Below are 23,278 nucleotides of genomic sequence, written 5' to 3' on the forward strand. Positions count from 1 at the left end.
CTAAGTGAGGCCCTATGAAATCACATTTCCCATTAATAAATAAGGGTTCAATAGCCATCTTGCAGGCCTGTGAAGTAATGTAGGTAGAGGAAAGGCTGCAACTTGAACTTGAATTCAAGGCCTTAGTGCTGTCCTTTTGATGCTCAGTGCTAGCACTCTACCCTTTGAGCCACAGGTCCAATTCTGTCCTTTTGCTGATTAATTGAAGATGAGTGGCTTTAGAGTTTACTGACTAGACTGGCTTCCAACTGTGATCCTCAGATATTAGCTAGGATTACAGGCATTTACTTTGGACAGATGCATACAAGCCTCTTCACAGAATTTTCACAGTATTGTAGAGACATATCTCATCAGTTTCTCCGTCACTTTTCTACTACCATGTAGGACTTAGCCAGTCCCATAGGTGTCCTCTTAGTTCAGAAAAGGAGAACCATAGAGTTGACTTCCTTCTCTCTTCTTATTGGTACAGATCCCTTCACCATAACTGGGAGGAAGATGAACAAGTAAACCAGTAAGTGGATGTTGACACAAAAAGAAGTTCTGTTCCTGAAAACTGGGTATCTTTGAGGCTTCTGAACCAAAGTGCAAGTTTGTTTGTCTACCACTTATGAGGGTTGAGGCTTGGCACTTCAGTGAATGCCAAATGACACAGTTGTGAATGTGGTTGCAATTGTGGATTCTAGTGGATGACAGGGAAAGCAGTGTGCAGAAAATCAGATCCTGTGCAGAAACAACATTCTCACTGCCTATCACAGGGTGAATTTTGGAGAATTGTCTTTCAGAAGCTCCTGGAAGTATGTTGTGATGATCATTCTGCTCCCAGGAGTCTCCTTCCTTTCTCAACAGGCAAGTCTGCATATGTGATGGACAGCCACAGCATGAGTCCTGGCAGAAAGGGGCTGTGGTAGAAGGCTCAAGATTGGGAGGTCAGGCTCTCACTTTCCTTGTCACCAATCTGCCCACAGCAGCATTTGTTTCATCTTCACTGTGTGGATGGACTTATACAACGATGAATTCTATGAGCGTAAGGACCATGACACCCTGAAAGAACTTACACAGTATGGCAAATTCAACTTGCCCTCTTCAGACTGGTCTTCCCCTTACATATTCTTCTTGACAAGTTGGAGGATTGTGTGACCAGTGAGTCCAAGAAAAAGGGAAGAAGTCCTTGTTTAGATGCCTCAAAGCCTGTGAGTAGGGATGGAACCTGGGTGTCTAGGGATGGGCCTGAATGGCCAAGAGCCCCTAGTACTACCTGGCTTGGCAAAATGTTCTTTTATGGATATTCTCTGCCAGGTAATTTTTCTTTTTGAAAATACATGAACATAGCCACTCATCAGTGTTCAGTCCAACTTCAAACTATACTGATCCCCCATTAGATCCTCATGGAAGTTTAGTTGCACCTTAACTTCTAGAGTCCACTCTAAAATCCTGTGCTTATTTCCATTCTCAGGTTAGCATTACTGTAGAGAAGCTTCTCTTGAACTCCAGATAAGGAATCTATTAGTGATGTTGGTGATGGTGACCAATGGAGATCTGGAACCATCCCTGCACTCCAGAAAGCATGTGAACATAGAGGGGTTTGTTCCATTGGTTGCAAAGCCCAAACAGGTTTTGAGTCCTGTGCACATTCCAGTGGTTCTGAACCCCACATGTGATGCAGGTGTACCTGCATGAACCACCAAGGAAGAACATGATCCAGGATGACTTCCATTGATGTTTAAAATCCACCTAGATCAGCTCCAAATTAGTCAAATCAGCACTTGTTTTGTTGTGCAGGATAAAGTATTACCCATGGGGCTAATGGAAAATGCCCCCAGTCTATGTTCAGGGGAATCAATAAGTGCCCAGCCAGTGATATTTGGAAAAATCTGAGTTTCTACAAAATCATATAACGAGGTCCTAGAAAAGTTTTGAAGCCTGACTTAAATGTGACAAGCAAAGAAATTTGCCAGTTTGAGGCAATTTAATATCCTGGGTGGTATTTATTGTCATTTTGGGAGTAGAAATCAGACATTTATGACCTACTAAAGTACTGTTCAATTGTGCTATAGGCTCTGAGTCCAGAGATTCAAATTTCTTTTTTTTTAATTTATTGTGAAAATACTGTACAGAGGGGTTACAATTACATGGGCAAGATTTCTATAACATATTAGCTCTCCATCATCTATACCTCCATTTCCAAGGAACACAAAGTTTTACAAGACTTCTACATTTCTACTTCTGTTTCCACAACTGTTCCATTTATATAATTGTTGGTTTGTAAATCTGGTAGTAGAGCTGCATACTGATAATCAACCACAGCTTTTGAAAAGGCAAATCTGAATGCCATCCCAGGGCAAAAACTGAACACCTCGTCTGAAAATTAACTGAAAACCACCTGCCTATGGCAGGGGTCAAGTAATAGAATACTTGCCTAGTCAACTTAAACTTCTGAGCTCTATGGCAGGACAGCTTCTTATTTTTTTCTCTCTCTCAGTGATTCCCAAATTGAGAACACAAAATTCCTTACAACATTGGATATTTTTTCCACAGTGTTTTTGTCCAGGATTAAAACAATCTGAAGATAATTTCTCCTACATCAGAACAAATAATAAAGCCTCTAGCTTCTTGGCTTCAGCATACCTGCTCACTCGGCTTAGTCTTCCAACTCTTCTAAAACTGAATCTTTCAAACTATTATTCCAGCCAGGTGCTTGTGGTTCACACCTGCAGTCGTAGATACCAGGATGAGCTCTGAAGATTACAATTGAAAGCCAGCCTGGGCAGAAATAATCTGCTCTAACCATCCAAAAAAAAGCTGGAAGTGGAGCTGTGGTTTAAGCACTAGAGTGCTTGTCTTGAGCAAAAAAGCTAATGGACGGCACACAGGCATTGAGTACAAGTCCTTGGTCAGAAAAAAACACAAAACCCCATTATTCATAAAAAAATATCTTTTTCTTGTTTAAACTGCTATAATTTTGTTTAAATTTTAATTTCAGATTTTAGTCCTTTATTTTTGTATTATTTCCTTAGCTCCAGTTCTGACTCAATTTTCCTAATTCAGTCTATTTACCCTTGAGTCTGGTTAAGCATCGTCTGGACTAAATACACATTACCAACTTAGGTTATTAATTGTCAGGATTATTTTGGTAATAGAAAATGGTTTTTGTTGCTGTTGTTGCTCTGGTACTGGGATTAGAACTCAAGTCTTGGAGGCTCACAAAATGCTCCCAACTCCATAATTGCAGAGGTCAGCATATATTGCTTTTCTTATAAGATTCTTCTTCGGTTTACAGTATTTTTTTTTTTTTTACAATTTGGCTATTGCTCCATTTCCTGTTTTTGACTGATTAAGCGAATATGATGGAGTTATACAGGCTTTTCTGTCCTGGCTGACTTTGAATCCTAGCATCCTCAGAACTTAGATTACAGGTGAGTCTCCAGCATACATGAAATTGATTTTTTGAAGTTGTCCCTCACTATCATTTCTAAAATAGTTACATTGCATGTCATATCTGTAAAATTTAGGAAAATGAATGATTGATGTCAAGAGGTCCACCAGAAAAGCGGTTGGACAGACTCCAGATGGACAAAAGTAGGGAACTAACAGTGAAATCAGAGGTAATGGCAGGTACAGGGCAGGGAGAGGATAGAAAGGGGGATTAAAATGGAAACATTCAATACAATTCACATTTTAAAGGATATGTATGCCTATGTACATATAGACAGACACATATGTACACACACCTACCCAATGGAACATATACATATATTTCTGCCCTTTTTCTTCCTTTCCATTTCTTTATTATGCTTCTGAGTAACGAACTAAGGGTCTTTTACATACTAAACACATCTGAGCTTCCCTTCTGTCATTAAAGAATGACAAGCCAAATGTTTTCCTTCCATGTCAGTCTTGAGTAGCTAGGAGTACGGGTGTGAGCCACAAGTACCTACTCTGAACAAATTCTGGTATATCAAATTGTTAATGGAGAAGATTCATACACATGAATTTTTTTTTTAAAAAGGAGATTGCTGATGAATACTTGCTTGTCTGACAGAAGGCATGGATTGAGACTAGAATAGCTGAATTCTAAATTTGTGATTGTTTTCTGTTTGGGTAGAGCTTGTAAGTGTTGATTCCAATATATTAAGTCTCTAAAGATTTTGGGGGAAAAAGGCATGGGTTGTGGAGGTTTGGGTTGTGGAGGTTTTTTTCTTCCCACAAGCTCCCATTCTTCCTTTTTCTATTATTTTGTTTTTATCATCATCCTAGTTGTATATTTTAATTATTGAAACTTTGTAACTCACCAATGTGAATTTTCCAAGCCTTATTATAATAATGTATTTCCTGACAACAGTAAAATAGATTTAGATTTAGATAATTATCGTTGTCTACATGGTTCCATAATTAATCAGGAAGGAAATCCATAATTAAATTAGTTATATGTAAATACATGTTATATTCTTTACACTATATTATATATAATATATTATATAAGATTGAATATGATTTTTTCAAACTATAAGAGCATTTAACATTTTTAGTCTCAGGGGTATTTTTTCACAAACTAGTGTAAAACATTATTGGGGAAAGTGGTGATATAACTTTGATTATAATTATATAAATATATATTTGTGTGTGTAGATATAACACTGTTTATAAATAGATGAATAAATACATGTGTATATACATTTGTGCATCTATCTACAAAGTGAATATAATTAAGTTGACCACATTATGTACCAAAAAAGAGCTATGAGTTGTATGTACAAGGTCCAGGCCTATAACCCTAGTTGTATAGGAAGGTGGGTTCTGAGTTTTAGCCTCTTTTACCATCATGGCATTAGACTTTGAGAGGAAGTCTGGGTCCCTCCAGGATAGCAAAGAAACATATGCCGTGGGATCACCCTCCCTGACCCCAGAGAAAAGTCAGTAGAAATAAGGACAAGCTTCTTATCCTATGATAATCTACTCAATTCCTGTACCAAGATGGCCACCTGTAGATGGAAAGATAGCATTCCCTCCAAAAAGGTCTCAAAAGAGCCTTCTGAACTATAGTCTCTGACTATGCTGAATTAAAGCTTATTTTTGTTCCCAAGCTGCAAACACATATAAATATGCCAATGGCTCCAGAGATGGACAAAGTCTTACAAATACTCACATAAAATTATATACTATGTTTCAATAATTCTGTGACAAATCATCAAAGGCATGTCTTGAATTTTTCTTTTCTTTTCTTTTTTAAAGAATGGAAACACACTGAGTGCATCAGGGGGCGAGGGATGGTTTGGTTGCTGAACTTTTGAATGTACTCCTGGGCATGGGAGATCCCTGTCTGGGTGACCTTTTATGGGGGTGGGTGTCCTCACAGCTTCACAAAACAATGGCCATAACTTCTATGACATCACAGATACTTTTGCCATGGCAGCAGATAAATTTCAGGCACTGATCTGGCCCTGAGGTGGACTCAGTTACATAGAGAGGCACAAAGCATGAGAGGAAATGACTGCTAGACACCAGGCTACAGCTTGATGAGCTGTCCTGACTGGTAACTAGGATTACTTGAGCTGGGACAGGCTCATTCCCATGCTAAGGCTCCTGAGCACTGTTGCAGGGGTTGGAGAAAAAGAAGTGAATGTGGCTGCCTCCATGCCTATTTCATGCTGAGAAGAAAACCAGAAATCATAATCACAATGTCATTGTGGTATTGTGGGTACAATTTCACAGTGGGGATAGGAAGAGACATCCCTGAGGAGGGGACATTTGATCTGAAAGCAGGGCCATCATCCATGCAATTTTCTGGGGGCAGATGTTCCAGGTAGCAAGAACAGCAAGTACATCCCCAATGGTGGGAACGGACCTGACTTGTTTAAGAAAAGGAAGACAGCACTGACATGCTGAGGTTCATGGAACAAGGAAGGACTGGAACAAGGAAGAAGAAAGAGATCAGAGATGAAGACAGGAATAAATTAGATATTGTGTGCTACTTGTTACAGGAAGAAAAGTTCTGATTTTACTCTAAATCTGACATGACCCACCAGAACCAATGTTCTTAAATTGTAACCAGACACACCGGACTAACCTAGAGAATACTTTTAAAATGTGGTGCTAGCCGGGTACTGGTGGCTCATACCTGGAATCCTAACTACCCCCAAGGCCAATATCTGAGGATGAGGTTTGAAGCAAGCCCAAAGAGGAAATTTGGTAAGACTGACTTTCAATTAACCACCAAAAATCTGGAAGTGATGCTGTGGTTCAAGAGGTAGAACATTAGCCTAGAACAAAAACACTAAGGGACAGTACCCAGGCTCAAAATTTAAATCTTCACAAGACAAACCAACAAACAAAATGTGCCCCGTTGTTCATCATTGGGCAATCTAGTTCAATATATTTGGTCTGAGCCTTGGAAATTATATCCTTAGCAAATGCTCTCCTCTGAAATTCTGCTTCATAGCCAGTTTTCAGAGCTCCAGCATCACCACTGTCTCCTCCCAGTTAGCACAGCAGCCTCTCACTGGAAATTTGAAGAAATCTTTTTAGTAATCATAAGAAATCTGATCATTTGTCCACATACATCAAATCAGTACTTGCCACATTCCACTATTCTGAATGTATTTAATCCCTTTTTGAGTTAATAAGCCTTAAGGATTAAAATCTATAGAATAGTTACTAAATTAATTCAACAATCACCATTCTTCCACCCAATCTTATAAGTTTATAAAAGCAGAGACTGCCGGGCACTCGTGGCTCATGCCTGTAATCCTAGCTACTTAGGAGGCTGAGATCTGGGGATCATGGTTTAAAAGCAGCCTGGGAAGGTAACTCCGTGAAACTCTTATCTCCAATAAACCATCAGAAAACTGGAAGTGGTGCTGTAGCTCAAGAGGTGGAGCACTAGCCTTGAGCTGAAGAGCTTAAGGAAAGCGCTTAGGCCCAGAGTTCAAGCCCCATGACTGACCTAAATCAATCAATCAATCAATCAATAAAAAAGCATAGACTATACTGAAGTGTGCATATGATAATTTCTAACTATAATACTCTCATGAAATTGGGTTTTACAGAAACATCTTGATTGTTTGCCAAAGCAAAGAATAAATGATTTAAATAAGCTACCTAACATCTCAGAAGGAAAATGCTACTGGGTTTAGATCAACTTCATATACCCAGTACTGAGGAAATAAGTTTCAGAAATGGCAGAGGCAAAGTATTATAAAAATCACTTTATCATGAGGTACAACCAGGCTGCCTACATCAACCTTGCAGGAAAAATGGGATGAATGAAAAGCAACTAAGGCTTCTAAAATGAGCCAGTTGGTGGTTCTATATGCTTGCAATCCTCAGAAGCCTGAAAGCAGAGGGTCTGGATTCAAAGCCTGCCCAGGAAGAAAACCTTTTTCTCTGCAACCAGCAGATTGGAAACATCAGCTCTGTGCTCACAGCCCAGCTGGATGCCTTCTTCCCACAGAGCTTCAGACAACCAAGACCCCCCATCTGAAATATTGTCAAATATATTAAAATATTATATCCTGTTTGGGAGATAATATTTGAAAGATATATCAAAAACATTTCACTGACTTCTAAAGAAAGAGTGAAAGAGGAAATATGTGCTCACTAAAGGATAAGTTACCTACCAAAATGATATTAATATGGCTAGATGCCCATTTGGAAACTTATCCACTCAGCCATCTTTCCTCACATCTTGTCAGTTAGCCTGAACTGTCAGATTTTTTGATGCAAGGGATGTGTATGAGTATGTAGGTTGTAAAAGTAATAATGAAAAGCTAGACACTGGAGGCTCAGGCCTGTAATCCTAGCTACTCAGAAGGCTGAGATCTTAGGATCCCAGTTCAAAGCCAACCCATGCAAAAAGACCCTTACCTCCAATTAACCAGCAAAAGACAGAAAGCTGAGCTGTGGTTCAAAAGGCAGACTACCAGCCTTGCAACAACAACAAAAGTTAAGGGACAACATCCAGGCCCTGAATCCAAGCCCCGGTAGTGGCGCTCACACACAAAAAATAACCATGATACCACCACAGGATGTGCATATCTTAGGTAAGGATGCAGATGGATGGGATGATGACTGTATTGTAGCCCAGTCTGTGAAAAAACCTAGGTGAAATCTTTCCTCAATACATCTTCATTTCCCTCTACACATTTAAAATCACACACACACACACACACACACACACACACACACACACACACACACACACACACACACACACTTACATGGTTATATTTGTCTATATAATTATGTAAAATACATATCATACACACTTGCTTCCGAATTTTGTCCATCTTTTGGTTTTATAGGTAGTACAATATATCCAGGGTTTGGCTCATACTTGTAATTTCAGCTGCTCATGAAGGTGGGATCTGAAGATCACAGTTTGATGCCAACCCAAGGAAACAAATCCTCAAGATTCTTATTTCAATTAAGTAGCAAAAAGCCAGAAGTGGAAATGTGACTTAAATGACACAGTGACTGCATTGAGCAAAATAATCTAAGCAAGATACCAGACCTCCGTTCAAGCCTACGTACTGGCCCACTAGCACTCCAAAAGCCAAAATCCCCAAAAGACCAAACCAAAAACATGTCAAAATATTTTATAACTTTTGAAGCAAAATCCAATGAAGCAATGTAGTTTGTTGAAGATTTGGTGGTAAAATGCTGAAAAACCCCAAATTCCACATGTGTTTAAATGATGCAACAGACAAGCAACCAAGTAAAAATTTCCCAATAATGTTCCTTAGTATCCACTGGGACCCTTGACAAAGATTTTTTTTCTATGCTTTTCAAAAAATCAGTTAATTTTCAGTAGTATAAATCTTTATTATAAATTATAGAAGTTTTTTAAAGTTCCAAAGTGAATTGAATGTAAAACAAAAAGCACTTAATATTACCAGTTTCTATGCCTCTGGTAGAAAACCTGTAATACTGTGGCCTTTATGAAGGAGGAGAGGGAAGACTGGTCATGAAATGTTGGGAAGAAGAGTTTCCAATTGACTGTTTGAAACCCAATCTTCTGCCCCCCACCCCAACAGGCAGAGGCTTGAACTCAGGGATTAGGTGCTGTCTTGAGCTTCTTCTGCTCAAAGCTAGCATTCTACCACCTGAGCCATGGCACCACTTCTAGCCTTTTCTGAGAAGTTTGTTAGAGTTGAGAGACTTACAAACTTTTATGTTTGGGATTGACTTCACATCTCAGTCTCCTGAGTAGCTAGGATTATAGTTGTTAGCTTCCCATGCCTGGCTTACATTCCACACTATTGAACACATAAAATTTAATTAGGAGGCTAAGATCTGGAGAATGGTGATTCAAAGCCAGGCCAGGCAGAAAAGTCTGCAACTCCATCTTCAACAAGCAAAGAGCTGGACTTGAGCAGTGGTTCAAGTAAGGTGAGTATGAGCCCCTGATTTCAAATACCATTATGGGCAAAAACAAAACAAAATAAAGCAATGCCCCAAATTGAAATAATAAAATTGCTCAATACCAAAATAATGGTCATTAAATAATGGTTTGAAGAGTAGAAAACAAATACACCCCTCCATAAATCCACATATAAAAATCTTCCAGTCAGATACCGGTGGCTCAAGCCTGCAATCCTAGCTACTCAAGAGGTTGAGATCTGAGGATTATGGTTCAAAGCCAGCCCAGGCAGGAAAGTCCCTGAGACTCTTATCTCAATAAACTACTCAGAAAACCAGAAGTGGCACTGTGGCTCAAGTAGTAGAGTGCTAGCCTTGAGCTGAAGAACGAGGGACGGTGCTTAGGCCCAGAATTAAAGTCCCATGACTGACAAAACAAAAAACAAAATCCAAAAAACAAAAAAACAATAAACAAAAAAGAAACTTCCACAAAATATTTGAAATGGGTGAATTTTCAATAAGGAAACAACATTTTTCTTTCCTTTTTTTTCTTGCAACAGCAAAAGAGATGGTTTATTGTACATGTGTCACACTTGGCCACAACTATGAACAGAACTAGTCCAGAATGTTACAGGTCTGGGGCACAGGACCATCAGGGGATGCTTGGTTATGAGCAAGGTGTGTCTTTCAGAGATGATCTTGGCAATGAAAGTTCTGGATCCACTGGGAAATCACAGCGGCATGCAGTCCAGCATCTCAGTGTCCCAGCCTATGGCATTCCTTATTCCTCCTGCTCCTCTGGCCTCGATGGGTGCACAGACTGGTTTACTTAGACCTCTGCCTCATCTTTCTTCTTTTGCCCTTCAGCCTGTGCATTCACTTCCTCTACTTGGCTCTCATGGTGCTGTTTTTTCTAGGAAGATGGTGCTAAGGCAAAGAGCAGGAAACAACATTTTTCTACCTAAAGATGTCTGTGGGGAGAACAGTGGAAGAAATAGATTTATTCCCAGATATTTAGACCAACATGCCAATTCTGACATATCTATGATGATAGAGACTAGCTTTAGAATGATAAAAATAAACCAAAGGACTACATCCCAAAGTATTGGACAAGGCTAACAAAGCAGAGTAGGGCATCAGGGTATAGGGTAAGAGCTATGTAGAAAAACTAGTTGTTCCTACAATGAAAAGTATTACCAGGCCTAGCAATTCAAGTTTGCCAAACCAAGTAGATTTTGAAAAATAGTCTGTTACTTATTATATTAAAGAAAAATTTAAACTTGTAGGCTCTTCAACTTTATATCAGACAACCTAAACTTTGCTCAGGGGACATGGTACTTAATATTTGGATCATCAAGTGCCAATTGCAAATTTAATTATACAAATAATAACTACTAATAGAGAATGTTAATGGTTTCTTACAGATGGAGCTGAAGGTAAAACTGCTAAGACTTTTCCCACGGAAGAGACTATTCTTATTACACCTCTTCCCATGGTCTTCATTTTTTTTTTTTTAACAAAACTCGAATATTTCCACTTTATTCACCCAGATGTCCTTTTAACACTTCAAAGGCTGTTTTTGAGAAATAATAAAATTTTCAAAAGCACAAAAAATGCCGCCCAAGTTAAGAAGTTTTGAGATCAAGCAGATGAAAGGGAAAATTTGAGTAAGGAGCAAGTTTAGTGTCCTAGCCATGACAAAATCCTAAGAGTTAGTGAGTGAACACATGACTTTGCACATATCCACAGAATTGAGGTCACATGATGATTCTGGCTCCTGGTCCTCCTCTTTGCCTTCCTGGTCTGACACACCATTCTCTGGGATGCTGAGCTCTTCTTTAGGCTTTCTTCATTCCCCTCAAGTAACTCCTGCCTTATAGGCTTGCGCAAGATAGGCTTTTTCTTCATTTTGACATTTTGTTTAGGTTGAGAAAGCTATTTTTTTCTCCAATTCAATGCTGTTTGCCTATAAAAAAATCACAATAAGGGGCTAGGAAGTTGGCTCAGTGGTAGAGCACTTGCCTTGCATGCATGAGGCCCTGGGTTCGATTCCTCAGCACCACATAAGCAAAAAGAAAAAAACCCGGAAGTGGCGCTGTGGCTCAAGTGGTAGAGCACTAGCCTTGAGCTGAAGAGCTGAGGGACAGCGCTCAGGCCCAGAGTTCAGGCCCCACGACTGGACCCAAAAAAAAAAAATCACAATAAGAAAAACCCAACTAAGACAAGCATCCTTGGTTAAAGGCATTCTAGGTTGTAATCTTTGAACTCTTAGGAGCTACTTTACTCTTGGCTTTGACTGTCTTTTGTCTTCCTTCTCAATCAAACTCCCCCCACCCCCACTCCTAGGGCTTGAACTCAGGGCTTAGAATCTGTTCTTGTTTGCTTTTTTTCCCCCTCAAGGTTAGTGATTTTCCACTTGAGCTGCAGCTCCACTTCCATCTTTTTGGTGATTAATTGGAGATAACTGAACCATGATGCTCAGATCTCAGCCTTCTGAGTAGCTAGGATTACTCAATGAATTTTCAGGAAGAGGCATCATGATGTTATGGGATTTCATGAAGTCATAAATATGATGATACCCAAAACCTTGAACAAGGATATTCTCAACTTCACCCTAGCATAACCATTGAAGTGAGGGATTTTAAACACTTATACATTAGTACTGCTCATACTCCCCTCAGACTTCAGGATCACACATCACATTTGACTATCAAGCCTCACTGGTTACCTGGAACTCCCAACAACAGTTTCTGCTTTCCTTTTACTTGGAGACCTGAAACTTGAAGATTAGGATTTACTTTGTTCAATTTTGAGTCTCCTCGGTATTTTTCTTTAATTTTTGTTAATCAGTTTTTAACTTGAAGTGATACTCTGCTAAGATCAAGGCAACCTAAGACATAGCATATCATTTTTAATTGTCTCTTTGCTTAGTTTACTTTAATCAAGGGATTAAGAAAGCTATTATAAGGTTTTTGGTGGGGGTAGCATTGTGAGGGGAAGGGCAAATGGACAAATGTGGTGGAAGTACTTTATGTGCTCCTAAAAAAGTAAACAATGAAGGTGGGGGAAAGTGGCTCACAACTTTAATCCTATCTATTCAGAAGGTTGTAAGCAGGAAAAATCAGTGAGTCTTATCTCCAAAAAACTACCAAAAGAAAGGAAATGGGTTGTAGCTCATGTGGTAGCATGCTAAGATTAAGCAAAAGGAGCATAGATATGGTACTCAGGCCCCGAGTTCAAGACCTAGAATAAGCACAAAACAAACTAACAAAACCTGCTGAAATTGCTTTAAGAAGGGTCTATGAGAGAAAAATGGTTAGGGTAGATTTGATTTGGGAACATTTGGTATCTGTCACAGTATATGCGAATAGATCCACTATAGGTTGCTCTGGAAATATTATTCCTTGTTCCATTATGAGCTATTTGGATTCACTATTTCAGTGTGAAGTGATATTTCTTGAGAGAAAATTGTCAGTTTGGAGCCCAGCACTGCTGGATCATGCCTATAGCCTTAGCTGCTCAGGAGGTGGAGATCTGAGGACCAATGTTTGAAGCCAGCCCATGAAAGAAAGTCCATGAGACTCATCTCCAAAAAACTACTAAAACACTCCTGGAAGTGGTGCTGTGACTCAAGTGGCACAGCACTAGTCCTGAGCAAAATTAGCTCAAAGACAGCACCCAAGCCCTCAGTTCTAACCCCAGGATCAGCATATACACAGAAAAAGTTTAGTATGACTTCTGAACGAGGTTTTGTACCATTTTTCCATGAGTTCATTTTCAGACAGCACTATGTCCTGTGGGAGGCTTATGTGTTCTGGCTTACATGGCATTTCTATTAGATGATATGTAATAGGCATCTACACAAAATTCCCTCACTCAAATTATATTCTTCAGTTAACAATCTATTATGGGAAAGAATTGAATTTCCCCATTTGTTTAAATACTCAATGAATTTAACAGTATAAATTTGTAGATTGCTATTTAAGTTATATTCCATTTCTATTAGTTTACTCTCTTAAAGTTCTTATTCTTAGTTTATGTAAGTATGTATGTATGTATGTATTTTGTTGGCCATGGGGTCTGAACAAAGGGCCTGGGAGCTGTCCCTCAGCTTTTCAGCTCAAGGCTAGTGCTCTACCACTTGAGCCACAGTACCACTTTCTGTTTTTCTGCTTATGTGGTTCTGAGGAATTGAACCCAGGGCCTCATGCATGTGAGGCAAGCACTCTACCATTCAGACACCTTCCCAGCCCCTCTTTGTTTAGTTTTAAAGTGCCTTTAATGACCTTTCTTATTATAAGATGATATAATTCTATAACTATATCTAGTTTTTTAATTGGTTGATGATTTCCCATAGATTCACAGCCATCAAAAGATACAAAGTATTTCCTTCACCCTTAAAAGAACAGCCAACTTCTGTTTCCTCAGAAGTTGCACAGAGGTTCTTCCTGCAGAGTATCCCATACTTATATCTAACACCATGTGACAGAACAGACAATAACAATGTCTTGTTATTCTGTTATCCTCAGAAAATAAAATGCTATTCAAAAAGACTTTGGACCTTTGTTTCCTCATGTTATTTATAATTTAAGGGAGCTCAATGCCAGACATTACTATTTTCTGTAGTTGTATGTTACAAGATCTACATTCATTCCCATGGAATATTTTATTTTTGTTGGGTGTGGTGGTCCTTGTACTAGGGCTTCAACTCAGGACCTGGTAATGTCACTTCAGTTTTTTGCTCAAGGCTGGGACTCTTCCACTTGAGCTACCTCACTGCTTCTGGCTTTTTAGTGTTAACTGGAAATAAGACTGGGTAGGTGATGGAGGGGGTATGACTGTGATAAATTGTATCCATGTATGGGAACTTCACAACCTCCTTCTTGTACAACCAATACTTGCTAATAAAAAGAAAGATAATTAGAGGTCTAATTGTTCACAGTAAGTTTCTTGTAATTTCCCTTGTAATTTCCCTTCTTATGTCTTTCTCATTTTTTTCATGCTAGCATGTGCTCAGTGCTGACCCTTAGCTCTTTTTCTTATGGCTAGTACTTCAGCCACAGCTCTAGTTCCAGTTTTTGCTAGTTAATTGGAAGAAAGAAACTATCTGATATTTGTGCCTAGGTTGTCTCTGAACCTCAGTACTCAGATCACAGCATCCTGAGTAGCTAGGATTACAGGTGAGAGCTACTCAGATCCTTGTTGTCTCCTAAATTATCCCATGTCCATTTCACAATGGCAGTCCATTTCCATGGTTCCCAGCTTTGCAGCAAGAGCTTAATTATAATCCAACACCAAGTCTAACCTCACCACAGATGCTATGTTTTGTGTCATACTCTGACTATAGACACCCTTCTCCTGGCTGATGCATTGCAACAACCTAGATGGCTCTCATACTAGGCCACAAGGATAGGAAGCCAGGAAACACTAGCTTAGAAGCTGTTAAATCAGAGGAGCAAAAAGATATCGTAGTGCATTCTGCTGTGATCTTATTCTGATTTAAACAGCCTTGTCATCTATTACCAGGAGTAGCTTTGGCATCACATTCTGAGTAGTGACTGGGTGTAAGCTGGTGTGTCCGAGCTGACTATAGTATTGTCTTGAGCCTGTGCAGACTGAAGAGACAAGCCAGTGCCAGTAGCACACACATTGGAATAACAAAGCAACCTATAGTTAGGCATTGCCACTCTTTGTTCTAGAGTAATGAATGAATGACTCTCTAATTTCTTGACAAGAAATTCCTGCAGACCCATATGCAGCTGCCTCATCAGAGCAAGTAAAGAGGCTGGTGCTGCCTGGAGGAAACACTGTGAGAAGCTGCCAGAAAGCATCTGTTTACTGGACTCATGGGGCTCCTCTGTCCTCTAGAATTAATGACAAATGAGGAGCAAACACCTCCCCCTCTAGGCAGACATACACAGGAAGAGCATTGCCACAGCACAACAGGGGACTCCCACGACATACACTTGATCTGTGCTGTCAGAACTGAGAGTTTTATTTTGGGGGGGAGGGTCCGGTTGTGGGGCCTGAACTCTGGGCCTGTGCCCTGTCCCTCAGCTCTTCAGCTCAAGGCTAGTGCTCTACCACTTGAGCCACAGCGCCACTTCCGGCTTTCCATTTTGCTTATGTGGTGCTGAAGAATCGAACCCAGGGCCTCAGGCATGCAAGGCAAGTGCTCTACCACTGAGCCAACTTCCCAGCCCCAGAGCTGAGTTTTTAATGACACTTCATCCCACAGTGCTCCCTAAAACCTTCATCCCAACCCTGCTCCTTTCATGTCCCTGACAATGTTTATAGGCATCCCACATCCAGACTGAAGATGTTCCTTCATGTTTGGAGTAAGTCTGATCAGACTTTATATGGATCCACTGCTCAGTCAGGACTCTCGATCCCTCCCATCCCCATTTTGATACTGTGTGTCTCTTGACCTATTCCTGTCTTCTCTTTTCAAGATTCAGTCAGGGCCGGGTACAGGTGGCTCACACCTGTAATCCTAGCTACTTAGAAGTCTGAGATCTGAGGATCGTGGTTCAAAGCCAGCCCAGGGAGGAAAGTCCATGAGATGCCTATCTCCTATAAACCACCAGAAAACCAGAAGTGGCTCTGTGGCTCAAGTCATAGAGTGCTAGCCTTGAGTTGAAAAGCTCAGGGACATCACCCAAGCCAAGCCCAGAGATCAAGGCCTATGACTCAAAAAATAAATAAATAAATAAAAGAAAGCAAAAACATACAAAGCTCAGAATGGCAAGCAGCTGAAAACAGGATGGAATAAACCAACATTATCTATGACAGTTTTCAGATTATGCAGAGAAATGCCTGCATTGTTGAAGCCCAAGCCCATCTGATAGCTGAGTTTTAGCTGGCTGGCATGCCCATGATGCCAGGTAATGATATTCACAAGTTTTGTGATATTATTCGATGACACAAATAGGCTTCAAGTTGGGAAGCTGAAAATTTTCTATTGATCTAGAAGGAGAAATATATCAGGACAAGAAATGGGATTAACACAATGCCAAAAGCAAAAGGCCATCCAATCCAAGGAAGACAGAATAACTCTGTCTCTGAAAAGATGATTCTCTCAAAGGAATCCTGAGCTGAGTATGGTGGTCTATGTTTGCAATCTCTGAATTTAGGAGGCTGAGTCAGAAGTTAGGTTGAGACTAGCCTAAGTTCCATGCCAAGAGAAGAACACAAAACCAAACCTCATCTTACAAAATAAAAGAAGGACTGGGAATGTGGCTTAGTAATAGAGTGCTGGCCTAGCACATACCTGAAGTCCTGGGTTTGGTTCCTCAGTACCACATAAAGAGAAAAGGCTGGAAGTGGTACTGAGGCTTGAGTGGCAGAGTGCTAGTCTTGAGCAAAAGAAACTCAAAATGCTTATGAATGTGTCATAAACAATCGCTTGAAAGCAAATAAAAAACTTTCGAATAAAAAAAAAGAAACTCAAAATGAATGGTGTTAGGAAAAATGTAAAATTAATGAAATAACATCTCTCTCCCTCCCCTATATCCCTTCCTGCTTTCCTCCCTCCCTCCTTTTCTCAGTACTAGGGTTTATACAAAGGATTTCATGCTTAGGCAGGTGTTTAACTCTTAATCCACACCACGGCCTTTTTGTACTTTAGTTTTTAAGTTAGGGCATCCTGTTTTCTTCCCATCCCAGGACCAGCCTCCCATCTAGCTGAGATTATTGGAATCAGCCCACCTTGATGATTGTGATCAGATCTCAATTTTTGCCTGGGTTGGTCTTGGATTGCAGTCCTCTCAATCTATGCCTCCCAAGTAGATCACTTAGAGCTGGGCACAAGTGGCTCCTGCCTGTAATCCTAGCCACTCAGGAACCTGAGATCTGAGGATCGAGATTCAAAGCCAACCATTGCAGAAAAGACCATGAGACTCTTATCTCCAATAAACCACCAGAAAACCTAAGTGGTCCTGTGGCTCAAGTGGTAGAGTGCTAGCCTTTAGCTGAAGAGCTAAGGGACAGCAGTACCCAGGCCCAGAGTTCAAGTCCCAAGACAGACAAAAAAAAATCACTTAGGAAGATAAAAGAAAAACTCCTGAATTCTCACATTTATTTAAATAGCGGCTGCCAGTCATATTTTATAAAGCACTTATGGGGCCCATGAAGTCTTTTATTTTTAAAATACAATAAAATAGTACTAGAGCAGTTGGGATATTGTTCTGCCAGTAACACAACTATAAGAGCCTCGGAGGGAGCAAGCAAGCCAGCTACAGGCCAGCGCCGCCGCCGCTTCTTCTGAGCGGCAGTGAGAAGCAGCAAGCAGCCATGGCTGGGGCACAGGCTCCTCAGGCCAGACCCTGCAGACTGGGCAGCCCCTCCAAATCCCTCCAGCGGCTGACCTCAGGCCTCAAAGGCTCCAGCGCCGAGCTTCCTGGGCTCATCCCTAGGCTGGAGGTGCAGTGTGAAACAGCAAAGGAGCCAGCGAGACTCCTCCAGTGTCAGGGCAACCAGGCAGGAGTGGAGCCAAATGGCCAAACTTGCAGCAGCGACTGCAGCAGTTGTTGCTGCCTCGTGCAGCATGGGCCAGGGCTCCTGCAGCTGCTCAGGCACAGCCAGAGGCGGAGAAAAACTCCAGGACTGACACAGCCCCCTTCCACCCAATCTGCCTAAGATCTGGGAGTTGGAGTGGGAGCAGAAGGAGAGGGGTTCATATGGGTGTTGGAGGCATAGGCCTGCAAAACCCCATCTGAGCACCTTTGTGCCCTGAGGGTGCATACAGGCATGCATCCCTTCCTTCCAATTTATTTATTTGTGTTGGTTGTGGGGCTTGAACTCTGGGCCTGGACGCTGTCCCTCAGCTCTTCAGCTGAAAGCAAGTGCCCTACCACCTGAGCCACAGGACCACTTCCAATTCTTCTCAGGGAGGAAGGGACACCCTTTCCTCCATGCTGGGCAAAGGTTCTGCCCCGGTGCAAGACTCAGGTAATGGTTTGCTCAAAGTACCATTCCTGCTTCATCTACTTAACCACGTAGAACAATGCGTGGAGACCCCCCCCCCATGTGTAATCACCTGTGCTTTACCTACTTTTACAACCTTGATTAGTGGAACTGCTCCACATTTGTTGACAAGGATTAGCTTTTTCTGTTTAAACTCTCATTGTCTGTGCTCCCATAAAACTGTTTAACTCTCTGCCCCTGACTGAAGATTTACTTCTCCTGCTTGTGTGCTGTATATAAGCATGTGATGTTTCAATAAATTTTGTCTATACCCACATGGTGTAGTCCCTTCTTGCCTATACCACACATCGTGTTCCCAGATCCCGCTGTGGAAACAGCAACAGATGGGGTTATGCCGGTTGATGCCTCTGACATCTCCCCCCTTTTTTGTTTGTTTAAGTACAACCGTAAGCAAGAGATCCTTTGCAGAAGGGATTTGCAGAAACTATTTTGGAATGTAGACAGCAATATCTTGACAAGACATAATGCAATCAATCCTGTAGAAACACTATGGGTAAAACTGTGCCACCAGGTATGAGGGTCCAATTAGTTTAGCACAGATGCAATTCCTCAGCCAGACCTTCATATCCCACCCCAGGGAGTTGTGCCAAGAAAGTCTCAATGACTTCCTGCTGTAACTAGTGGATGTCCCAAGTCAAATTTCCTTGCAAGACTGGCAGGTGGTAGTGAAGTCCCTGCCAAGTAATGTTAGAAGTGTTGAATCAAGTAGGAGTGATGCACAGTTTATTGAGCTCTAATCACACTTGAAGGTTAGCTGTTTCTGCAGATCAATTATCTGGTCTCCCATCCACTGCACCGTGTGTTGCAGGGTGTTCAGACGGGAATCAATGTCCTGTTTAATATTGTGCTGATGAGTCCATAGCTGGTGACAGTCCAGCCACTTCTCTACAAAGTCCTTGGTTTGGATGGAGGAATGCAGGGCCACTCCGGCAGTTGCAGCAGTCATGATGATAGCAGTCATTTCAAGGATCACAGCTACACTCAGACTCAGGAATCTCCTAGTTCTCTTCAGCAGTTGCTGGAAGACTCCTGTCAACAAACCAACAGTGGGGCTCTCCTGCCAAGGTCGGGTGAGGTTAACAGGCACCCAGACCCCTAAGCGAAATCTTAATATCAGGAGAGACTGAGAAGGCATATTAAAAGAAATAGTATGATTTAAGCATGTAAAGAGTCCAGGCTGCGTGGGTTCTCATTGATTGACACTGTCCCTGTGGGCTAGTACATAGGAAAGTTTAATACAACCCTGTACAGTAGAAGAATGGTTCCTGTAAAATGTATAATTTGCCTCATGGGCCCTAGTAAAGTGACCAATCCAATTCTGGGTTGTATAAAATTGGGTGGCAAGTTTTATAAATGCCACTGCTCAGGCCCTAAGTGTCCCCTGAAATTCATATGTGGCCTACGAGGCACAAGGCCTCCATCATGTCAGGTGAGCAAGCCAATGGGTTCTACATGATTTATAACTCCATTGTATAGACGTCACCATCAGAAGAATTATTAGTATACCAATCACCAACATGCTTTTCAGAATAATTGGCAATGAAACATCCATGAGGACCTCAATCTATAAATGAGATGTTATCATTATGCTGTATAATCTTTCCTCTAGGGTTTTGACACTGAGACCACTGAATAGAAACATAAACAAAATTCAATAATTAATGTCCTGGCATACTAGGTTAGGTGGTCGCCCAGTCTTATTTGTATAAGAATGATCCTTACCAATAAAATTTAAGGAAATTGTGCTGAATAGCCCCATATGATTGTTGATTTTATCATCAGGCAAGATGTATGCCCATACCTGTCTTCTGGTTGGTAAGCAAGGTGATGTCCCTAAACACAGTGGTAAAGACTCAAATCCTAAGGAAATAATATGAGGTATTCCTTCCTCACCTGGATGAGTAGGGTCTGCATGATCCCATGGTGGAGGAAAATACGTGCTGTCATTTGTATACACCACCGGACCTTGGTCTAGCTAATCCACTAATTTTAACAATGGTCGGTGAGGGACATAGGCCCAATATGCATGTTCACTACTCACTGCAGAAGTATTCACAAGCAGTGCAATCATGGCCAAAACAGATATTCAGGTATTCTAGGGGTTTTTGTACTGACCAGGGTGGCTTCGGTCTTGTGTCAACACCTTATTCTGACCCCATGTTGGTGGGGTCAAGCTGGTTTTCTTAAGATAAGGATGATGGCTTCCTCGGGACTTCAAGCTTAGGTCTGCAAAGCTGCGTACTAGATATTCCTCAGGATTGTGTTGTGTTGTTTTTGCTTCTCTGGAGGTCGAATGAGTCAAAAAGGGACCCAGATGTTGCCAGTGGATCCATCTGGAATGATAGAAACACTGTTTTCCCTTATGGGGCATTAGTCTTAGTCTTCATTGATTAAATTGTTTAAACCATATGGGAATAGATAGTGAGGTGGTGCTAGAGGGATAAAATGCTTTTCAGCTTTAGTGAAAGGATCACTTTGAGTGAAATTTTAAACATTTAGAGTAAATAAGGTTAAGGCAAAAGTTTCCCTTGGGGATTCCCCTTTTTTGTTTTTTTAATAATTGAAGCTTAAATGTTTTATGGGTGTGTAAACAGTTGGCATTAGTCTACACAGGTTGATTAAAGAAGTTTTACCTAGGGACTAACTTTAGTAAACTCCCCTAATATTTTTCTGATTGTACACTGGCTTTTAGAATATGGTGTGGGGTAGTTTGTCAAGATGACAACTTTTTACTAATTACATTTTATTCCAAACTAGAGTTTAGGCATAATTTTTTAACTTTTCATAACTGTATGGACCCTTTTGGGGGGGGTGGGCTTTAGCAGCATAGCCTGTTTAGTACTTTGGTTTGTAAAAGATTTAAATAGTCTAGGATGTTTAAAGGTAAGATCCATAAGAAGTTCCACTTGTAGGTGTTCAGTGGCAGTTTTGTAATTAACAAACAAGTTATAAAAGCAGAACGAACAGTTAGTGATTACAAATTGCATCAAGGCAAATAGGGTGGTTGAGTCCACACAACTGCCTGTAGACATCCTGGTATCTAGGCTGGAGATGGGGGCATTGCACCCAGCTTCAAGGCCTGGAGGTGGGACAAGTCTTACCTTGAAATCCTAGGAAAACATTACCTCCCCAAATGGGCGAAAGCATTGTTTAGCTCCTCAAATAGCCTAGGTGGGACAGGCAGGCCATCCTTTGGAATACAGATGTTTAGTGTAGCTCCTGGTGCATAACTCTCTACTTAAGCCCTTATCTTTGAAAATTTAACATTTGGTCTAAATCCTGATATAAATGATCTTTTTAGTAATTATCAGACCACAATTTTGTTTTATTTTGGTGTTTATACCAATGTTTCTCTGCTTACCTGGGACTTATTTGTCTCAGTTAAATTTGAATTTTCTCCTTCATTGTTCTAATTAATACCCTATCTGTTTACTTTTGATCTGGTCCTAACAATTTCATATTTTATTCTTAAACAAATTTATTTGGTTAGTGTCAGCCCAGAATTTTCTGCCAATTAGGGTTTTAAGCACATACAGAGCAGTTTGGATTTAAGCTATTCCCCACATTTCACAACCTCAGCCTTTTACAGCCAACTATTACAAATGGTTGACAAGTTCTTGCCCAGTTATGCATGCTTATAAAGTAGCTTGCCATGACCTCAAGCTCTGATCAATTTTAGAGGAGCCAAACATTATTGCCAAAGTCCCAGGAGTGCCTCTTTCTATGTTAGGGTAAACGCAACCTTGACATTTCCCTTGGTCACTGGACTTGAACTTAGTGCCTGAGTGCTGTTTTTCAGCTCTCCAGTGCAAGGATTGCACTTTGCCACTTCGGACTCCAAAGCAACTCTGCCCGCTTTTTTGGCACTCTGCTGGCTAGTTAGAGATGATAATCTTTCTCTGCCTGGACTGGCTTTGAACTGCAGTTTGTAGATCGCTCACCTTTGGTCCTCAGCTCCACCCTCATCTGGGCCCCCTCTCATTTCTGGAGTTCCCTCCATACAACTGGCCTCTCCCTCTCTCCACCCAGACCCACCTGAACTCCCATCTACCTCACTTCCTTTTCTCTCAGATACTTTTGCTACCAGGATGATGATGGAGGTCATGTGCTCCCTCTTGGGGGAAATATGGCTCCTCTAATAAACCTTGTAATAATCTTTCTCCTTTGCCTGCCTGCGTCTGCATGGTCCCATAGGATGGATGTGTCTGATCCTCTTTCACTGGTGGCTCCATACTGGGATAGGTTCCCCAGTGCATTTGCTCCCCCTGCACTTCTGAAGGGAGTTCAAACAGCTGCCCTGGGACCTATTCTGAGATCCTTCACTCCAGTCACCAGAGGACCATCAAGGTAACTTTCTCCTGACTGAGCGCTCTACCAGCCCATCCAGCCCCACTAATTAATTCCCACTCCAGGGTAAGTGACAAGTTTGTCCGAGGTCGGGGTTTCTGATTCCAATATCAGTGGTAAGGCCACCTGAGCCTTTCTGGGCTAACTGAGCCCCACCCTCACCATCTGACCAAAAACTTGGCCAAGTGCTGGAATTAGCCACTAGGGGCCTACCATGGCCCAAGGACCCACCTTGGACCAACATAAGGACAGTCTCCACTGGTGGGGCCACCACCTATTTAGGAGCCAACCTGCACTGCAGAGGACACTCTACTCTAGGCACATGGCTTCAGGTCACTTACCATGGGAAGGACACTAAATTTCTTTACATTAAGGCCACCTGGACTTGGAGGGCTGTTGAGTCCCCATCAGTTAAATTTGGCCCCACATTTAAAACTCCACTTCTGAGAGTGCTTGAGCAAGTAGCTCTCTCTCTCTCTCTCCCCCTCCCCTTAAACTCTGCCTCTTGCCAAAATTACCTGCTTGTAACCTCTTTCACAAGTATTTCATATGCTAAATGCTTTGGTTAAGCCCTGGAAGAATGTAACCAGTA

General features: G+C 41.3%; 1 protein-coding gene across 12 annotated transcripts in view; it reads right to left on the reverse strand.

The window, feature by feature from the left end:
* Positions 1-17,402: 17,402 nt before the first annotated feature.
* Positions 17,403-23,278, reverse strand: part of LOC138837202 (hepatoma-derived growth factor-related protein 2-like) — a 292,262-nt gene continuing 286,386 nt past the window's right edge. For 11 of the 12 annotated variants that reach the window (XR_011375242.1, XR_011375236.1, XR_011375235.1 and 8 more), the window contains 2 exons: positions 20,455-20,672; positions 17,403-19,368 (listed from right to left, as the gene is read on the reverse strand). The gene's annotated coding sequence lies outside the window, so the exon portion shown is untranslated. The remainder of the gene's footprint in view (positions 19,369-20,454; positions 20,673-23,278) is intronic. The other variant, XR_011375238.1, reaches the window with a different exon arrangement.

This window comes from Dipodomys merriami, unplaced genomic scaffold (assembly GCF_024711535.1).
Source record: "Dipodomys merriami isolate MVZ:Mamm:240054 unplaced genomic scaffold, mDipMer1.0.p SCAF_266, whole genome shotgun sequence".
In the NCBI taxonomy this organism is placed as follows: Eukaryota; Metazoa; Chordata; class Mammalia; order Rodentia; family Heteromyidae; genus Dipodomys; species Dipodomys merriami.